A 7,224-nucleotide genomic window follows, 5' to 3' on the forward strand; every position below is an offset into this window, starting at 1 on the left:
TTCCTTTTTTGAGTTGAGCAACCAAAATATGTTGGTTGACGTCTGTATACGTGCGTCTGTAAAGTTTCCTTGAAACCCACCTTCGAGCATGAAGAAAAAATCGCCTGCATTAGGCATATGGAGGTGAGGTAGGCACTCTTATTGAAGCGACGTTCTAGTTCTCTTTATGCTAACCACGAAGATGCAAGATGACCCCATCCTCCTATTTTTTTCAAAATTATAAAAAAAAATAACAAAACAAAACAAAAAAAAACAAGATTGTATTCAACTTTCAATCTGAGAGTGCCATTTCCGGCCATCTAGAGGTGCCATATTCATGATTTGTTCAGCCCCACTATAGCTGTGGGGCTGAGGCGGATGGACATTCTTTTTGCCCAAGACCCTCCCTGGAACCTCTCTATTTCGAATTCCTGGAACCGCCACAGTTGGAGACTTATTTCCGAGCTACATAGAAGGGTAATTTTTATCCATCGGGGGAAAAAGTGGTTTCGTCGTTAAACCTATATCAGGGATAATCCTCATGATAAATAATTCATTGAGGTGGTGTGGAAGCAATCTCAACTTCGACTTTGTTCGGAAATCTGTGGATAATAGAGAAAGTTATTTAAATTTTAAGTCTGAGATTGTAATTTCCGGCCATCTAGAGGTGCCATAATCACAAATTTTCTTAAATCAACCCTAACCATGGTGGGGCTGAGTTAGTATAGATCTTCTATCTGTGAAAGTACCCTCACTGGGCCCTTCTATTTCAAATTCCTGGATCCGCCACTGGAAATTGCAACAAATATGAAATCATATTACAGTAGCTTGATGTCTATAAAATAACTTATAGAATTCACCAAACTTCGTAAAATATTCGTAGCTTCAATATTTGACTCATACAGTATACAAAGGAAAGTTTTCCCTACGTTGGGTGGCAACATTATTCAAATATGGTGGATTGTACCAAATTATATTTCTGGTGCGGGCTTTTTTTGGGGGGGGGGGGGAGAGGTACATGGCAGTGTCCGTGGTTGTTGTGGTGGACCAAACTTCAGCTTCTGAGTGTCGGTGTATCCAGTGTTGTTGAGAGCTTTTTGGTACAGTGGTGCTTCGTCGTCGAATGATTGTTTGTCGTAAAAAACCTCCAATAGGCGTTTGTTGATTTCTTTTGGTATGTTTCTTAAAATTCCCGGCGTGTGGTTGGATTTGCTGTGAACATATAGTGGTGTATTATTTGGCTTAAAGTAGGGCATATATTTTCCGGAATATAAGTTCAAAGTGACTTTTACAGATGGAGTGTAGACCACCTGAGGCCACCATGGTTGCCCACCATGGATGGGGCTGAGGTAAGACATTTTATGATTATGGCACCTCTAGTTGTCCGGAAATGGCAATTTCAGACTTAAATTTGAATATAATTTTTTCCCTCCACTTTTAAATTCTGAAATAAATAGGGAGCGTAGGCCGGCTGTGCCCCATTAAATCTGCCCCTGAATTTTTGTTTCTATTTATTCTGGTACTCGTAATCCTTGTGACGTATTCGAACCATGAAAACAAATGATAAACCATGTTCCTTCATGGATACACTTAAAACAGTTACTCCAATTCAATCATCTCCTTGCATGTACAATACTTTTTAAATCAATCTAGGGGTTTTTCCTATTCTCCCCTTTTTTTTAAATTTCACTTTTGTGCAAGTAGTCAAGTAGTAGACCTATTACGACTACACTATTGTGAGTGGAAATACAATCGTCTAACTTAAGATGAAATCAGACTAAGGAGATAGGAAGCACACAAAACATTAGTTAGCATTTTTATTTCACCAACATAATGTGATTTCCTTAATTTATCATTATCATGATGTCATGGCAAGATTGTATCAAGTAACCTCGGAGTTCGTAAACTTGTGTTATCACTACTTAAATTAGTCGAAATAGACAGACCTATCCGTGTCAAAGGCTGTACAATTATTGTTTAATAACGGCTATATAAAATTCAACTGACTAACTATATTTTTTTTGAAATTAGGAAACACAGGAATCTATGTATGTAAGTAATATTGATAATAATATTCTTAATTATATACAAAAGGAATAAATCGTTTATAGTAAAATTGTGCTTTTGAGTTTGTAAAAATGTTGGCCTACTCAACAGGAAAAAGCCAAACCAGTGGTCAATATTAAATCTGATCCCAGTGCCAAAAACAGGAGACTTGAGTGTCACTTCCAATTATAGAGGAATCAGCTAAAGTTCACGTGTTGCCAAAAACCTACAATAGAATGTTACTTATCAGGATTAGGCCCCATCTTGATAGCAAACTGAGACCCGGAACCAATGCGGATTCAGAGAAAATAGGTCCACTACAGACCAATTCCTTGCTCTCAGAAGAATTCTAGAGGGAAATAATGAAGAAAACTTATCAGAAATAATAACATATAGATTTCCAGAAAGCTTCCGACACCATCCACAGAGGGAAAACGCTTAAAATAGTAAAGGCATATGGTGTCCCAGATACAATTGTAGATGCAATACAAGACTGCTATAGGGAAACAAGGGCAAAAGTGACTACCCCAGATGGTAAAACTGATGAATTTGAAATTATTGCTGGTGTTCTACAGGGGGATACGCTAGCACCCTATCTCTCCATCATTACTCTAGATTATTGCCTGAGATTTGCAATAAATGGGAGAGAGGAAAATCTTGGATTTACCATAAAGCCAAGGCGTAGTAGAAGAGTGGGTCCACTTAACATCACAGACTTAAACTTTGCAGACGACATAGCTCTACTGTCTGATACATCATCCAAAGCACAAGAGTTGTTAGAAAAAGCCGAACATGCTGCTCTACAAGATGGCCTGCACATGAATGAAAGAAAACCCAATTCATGGCACTCAATCAGCCAAGTGCAAATTAAAACCCTGGATAGATGCGACTTAGAAGAAGTCAAGAATTTCAAATATATGGGTGCATGGATAGGGAGCAAAGAGACTGACATCAAAATAAGAAAGGCAGTGGCATAGAAAGCTTGCAACAAACTCAACAACATCTGGCGATCAAGTTGACAAAGAACATTAAGGTGAAGTTTTTCAAGTCTACGGTGGCGATAGTCTGAGAGATGAGTCGATTTAGTGCACATATTTTACCATTAGTCTTAATATGATTTTTTTGTGGAACATCATTGGTACACCTAAAACACCAAGTCTTTAAGTATTGTGAGCGGTGCGCTTTGAGATCAATTACCTACATGTTTGACCAAATTTGACCAATAAGGGCAAAGCGTTTCATAACATGCTTCAAAATTATTGGAATTAGGCTCATTTTAAAGCTGAGGGATCATACTAAATAGTGATCATAACTAATATTTTTACAATATTTAGATAAAATTTCATATTTCTTTTTTGATTAATCACCAATATATGTTTATTACAAATACTTCAGATTTTTGTCCAAACAACTTTAAAAGTCTCGAAAACCACTTGACATAGAGAGCTAAGTTATGTACCAAACTGATGGCAAGAGTTTTGTTTATATTCAACATAATTGAGGTGTTTTTTAAAAACATGGTGTAAGTTGGCAAAAATAGAGAAAATTGTAATTTTCACTTATTTTTGGTAAAATAAAAATCACAAAAAACGCTATCTCAAAAACCACTCGTCATAGAGAGCTAAATTATGTATCAAAATGATGGCAAGACGCATGTTTATATTCAACATAGTGTATTGGAAGTCTTAGTCAAAAACGTGGTCTAAGTAGTAGTGAGTTTCATTCATTCTTGGTAAAAAGAAAATGTTAAAATCTTCTATCTTGTTAACCACTTGTCATAAAAGCTAAATTATGTATCAAACTGAGAGCAAGGATCATGTTCATATTTAATATAATAGAGGTCTTAACACGGTGAAGATGGCAAAGGATCATGTTCATATTTAATATAATAGAGGTCTTAAACATGGTGAAGATGGCAAAGACCGGCATATTATTATTATTATTATTAATATTATTAATCAAAATTGAGAAAATATTGATTTTTTACTAATTTTTAGCAAAACAACTAAAAACCACTTGTCATAGAAAGTTAAATTATGTATCAAACTGAAGGCAACAACGATGTTTATATTTAATATGATTATTATTATTATTATTATTAAAAATTGAGAAAATATTGATTTTTTTACTCATTTTTAGAAAAACAACTAAAAACCACTTGTCATAAAAAGCTAAATTATGTATCAAACTGATGGCAACAACCATGTTTAAATTTAATATGATTATTATTATGATTATTATTATTATTATTAAAAATTGAGAAAATATTGATTTTTTACTCATTTTTAGCAAAACAACAAAAAACCACTTGTCATAGAAAGCTGAATTATGTATCAAACTGAAGGCAACAACCATGCTTATATTTAATATGATTATTATTATTATTATTATTTATTAGTCAAAATTGAGAAAATGTTGATTTTTTTACTCATTTTTAGCAAAACAACTAAAAACCACTTGTCATAGAAAGCTAAATTATGTATCAAACTGAAGGCAACAACGATGTTTATATTTAATATGATTATTATTATTATTATTATATGTTTATTACAAATACTTCAGATGTTTGTCCAAACAACTTTAAAAGTCTCGAAAACCACTTGACATAGAGAGCTAAGTTATGTACCAAACTGATGGCAAGAGTTTTGTTTATATTCAACATAATTGAGGTGTTTTTTAAAAATATGGTGTAAGTTGGCAAAAATAGAGAAAATTGTAATTTTCACTTATTTTTGGTAAAATAAAAATCACAAAAAACGCTATCTCGAAAACCACTCGTCATAGAGAGCTAAATTATGTATCAAAATGATGGCAAGACGCATGTTTATAATCAACATAGTGTATTGGAAGTCTTAGTCAAAAACGTGGTCTAAGTAGTAGTGAGTTTCACTCATTCTTGGTAAAAAAAAAATGTTAAAATCTTCTATCTTGTTAACCACTTGTCATAAAAGCTAAATTATGTATCAAACTGAGAGCAAGGATCATGTTCATATTTAATATAATAGAGGTCTTAACCATAAACACGGTGAAGATGGCAAAGACCGGTATATTATTATTATTATTATTATTATTATTATTATCAATCAAAATTGAGAAAATATTGATTTTTTACTAATTTTTAGCAAAACAACTAAAAACCACTTGTCATAGAAAGCTAAATTATGTATCAAACTGAAGGCAACAACGATGTTTATATTTAATATGATTATTATTATTATTATTAAAAATTGAGAAAATATTGATTTTTTACTCATTTTTAGAAAAACAACTGAAAACCACTTGTCATAAAAAGCTAAATTATGTATCAAACTGATGGCAACAACCATGTTTATATTTAATATGATTATTATTATTATTATTATTATTAAAAATTGAGAAAATATTGATTTTTTATTCATTTTTAGAAAAACAACTAAAAACCACTTGTCATAAAAAGCTAAATTATGTATCAAACTGAAGGCAACAACCATGTTTATATTTAATATGATTATTATTATTATTATTAATCAAAATTGAGAAAATATTGATTTTTTACTCATTTTTAGCAAAACAACTAAAAACCACTTGTCATAGAAAGCTGAATTATGTATCAAACTGAAGGCAACAACCATGCTTATATTTAATATGATTATTATTATTATTATTATTATTATTATTATTAATCAAAATTGAGAAAATATTGATTTTTTTTACTCATTTTTAGCAAAACAACTAAAAACCACTTGTCATAGAAAGCTAAATTATGTATCAATCTAAAGGCAACAACGATGTTTATATTTAATATGATTATTATTATTATTATTATTATTATTATTAAAAATTGAGAAAATATTGATTTTTTACTAATTTTTAGCAAAACAACTAAAAACCACTTGTCATAGAAAGCTAAATTGTGTATCAAACTGAAGGCAATAACCATGTTTATATTTAATATGATGGAGGTTTTAATCATAAACATGGTGTAAGTTGGTAAAAATAGAGAAAGTAGTGAGTTTTACTTATGTATATATTCAGGATAATGGAGGTCTTACCATAAATATAGGGTAAGTTGGCAAAAATAAAGAAAAAGTGATTTTCATAAACATGTGTTAGAGATTCGCAAAAAAATGCAATCTCATTAACCACTTGTCATGTAAAGTAAAATTATTCAATATAATGGAGAAGTAAAGACTATGGTTATGTTTATATTCAGGATAGTGGAGGTCTTATCATAAACATAGAAAAAAATAGATAAAAAGTTATTTTCACAAACACACATCCGCAAAAACAAATTTCTCTCGTTAACCACGTGTCACATAAAGTAAAATTACTCTATATAATGAAGGAGTGATTTGTAATCAATTTTGGTAAAACAAAATTGCAAAAAATATATATATATATTTCGTAAAAAGCTAAATTAAGTATCAAAAACTGACTGGCAAGAGTCATATTTATATTCATTATAATGGCGGTTTAAATAATAAACATTAGCTAATACCACTTGCTTCAACGTCATTGACCAGGACAACAGTGAAATTAGATTACGAATAAAAGAATCACTACACATCAAATGGAACAGTCCAAATCTCAACGTTCAACTCAAACATTTAAGCTTACAACTTTTCAATTAGCATACAGTACTAATGTATGCAAGGTGTTCTATACACCTGTCTCTTATACACATCTAGATGTGTATAAGAGACAGTTGCATTCCAGTTCATGTCTTTATCTATAACAATTCCTAAATATTTATGTTCATTAACCGTTTCAATTTCTTTATCATTAACTTCAATTTGTTCGACCATTTCTTTCTTTCTTCTGAAGTCGAACACTATTTCTTTAGTCTTATCTGCATTTAAAATTAAACTGTTATCTTTACACCATCTTTCAAACTTACTGATAACATTTTTATATTCGTCTTCACATCCATTCAAAATCAACCCCGTGATAACTGAAGCATCTGCATATTTGATTAAGTTACAATTACCATTAACACGAAAATCATTGGTATATATGGAAAAAAGTATGGGCGATAAAACACACCCCTGGGGGACACCGGTATTTGTGAACAGCATGTTTGAAAACAGCTTTCCTAATCTAACCATTTGAGGTCTGTTTGTGATGAACTCTCCATCTCCAATCCATAGGATAAGGTGGGGGTTGATATTTAGAGTTGAGAGATTTTTTCAGAAGGATGTGAGGTTGAATTGTGTTAAAAGC

The 7,224-nt window shown here is 31.6% G+C and overlaps 1 protein-coding gene across 1 annotated transcript in view; it reads right to left on the bottom strand.

Moving 5' to 3' along the window:
- The window catches only part of LOC117120836 (MAM and LDL-receptor class A domain-containing protein 1-like), a 100,266-nt gene that overhangs the window by 68,978 nt on the left and 24,064 nt on the right, over window positions 1-7,224 (bottom strand). The window lies entirely within an intron of this gene.

This window comes from Anneissia japonica, unplaced genomic scaffold (assembly GCF_011630105.1).
Source record: "Anneissia japonica isolate Jap-2015-1 unplaced genomic scaffold, ASM1163010v1 scaffold287965_len1858130_cov191, whole genome shotgun sequence".
Classification (NCBI taxonomy): Eukaryota; Metazoa; Echinodermata; class Crinoidea; order Comatulida; family Comatulidae; genus Anneissia; species Anneissia japonica.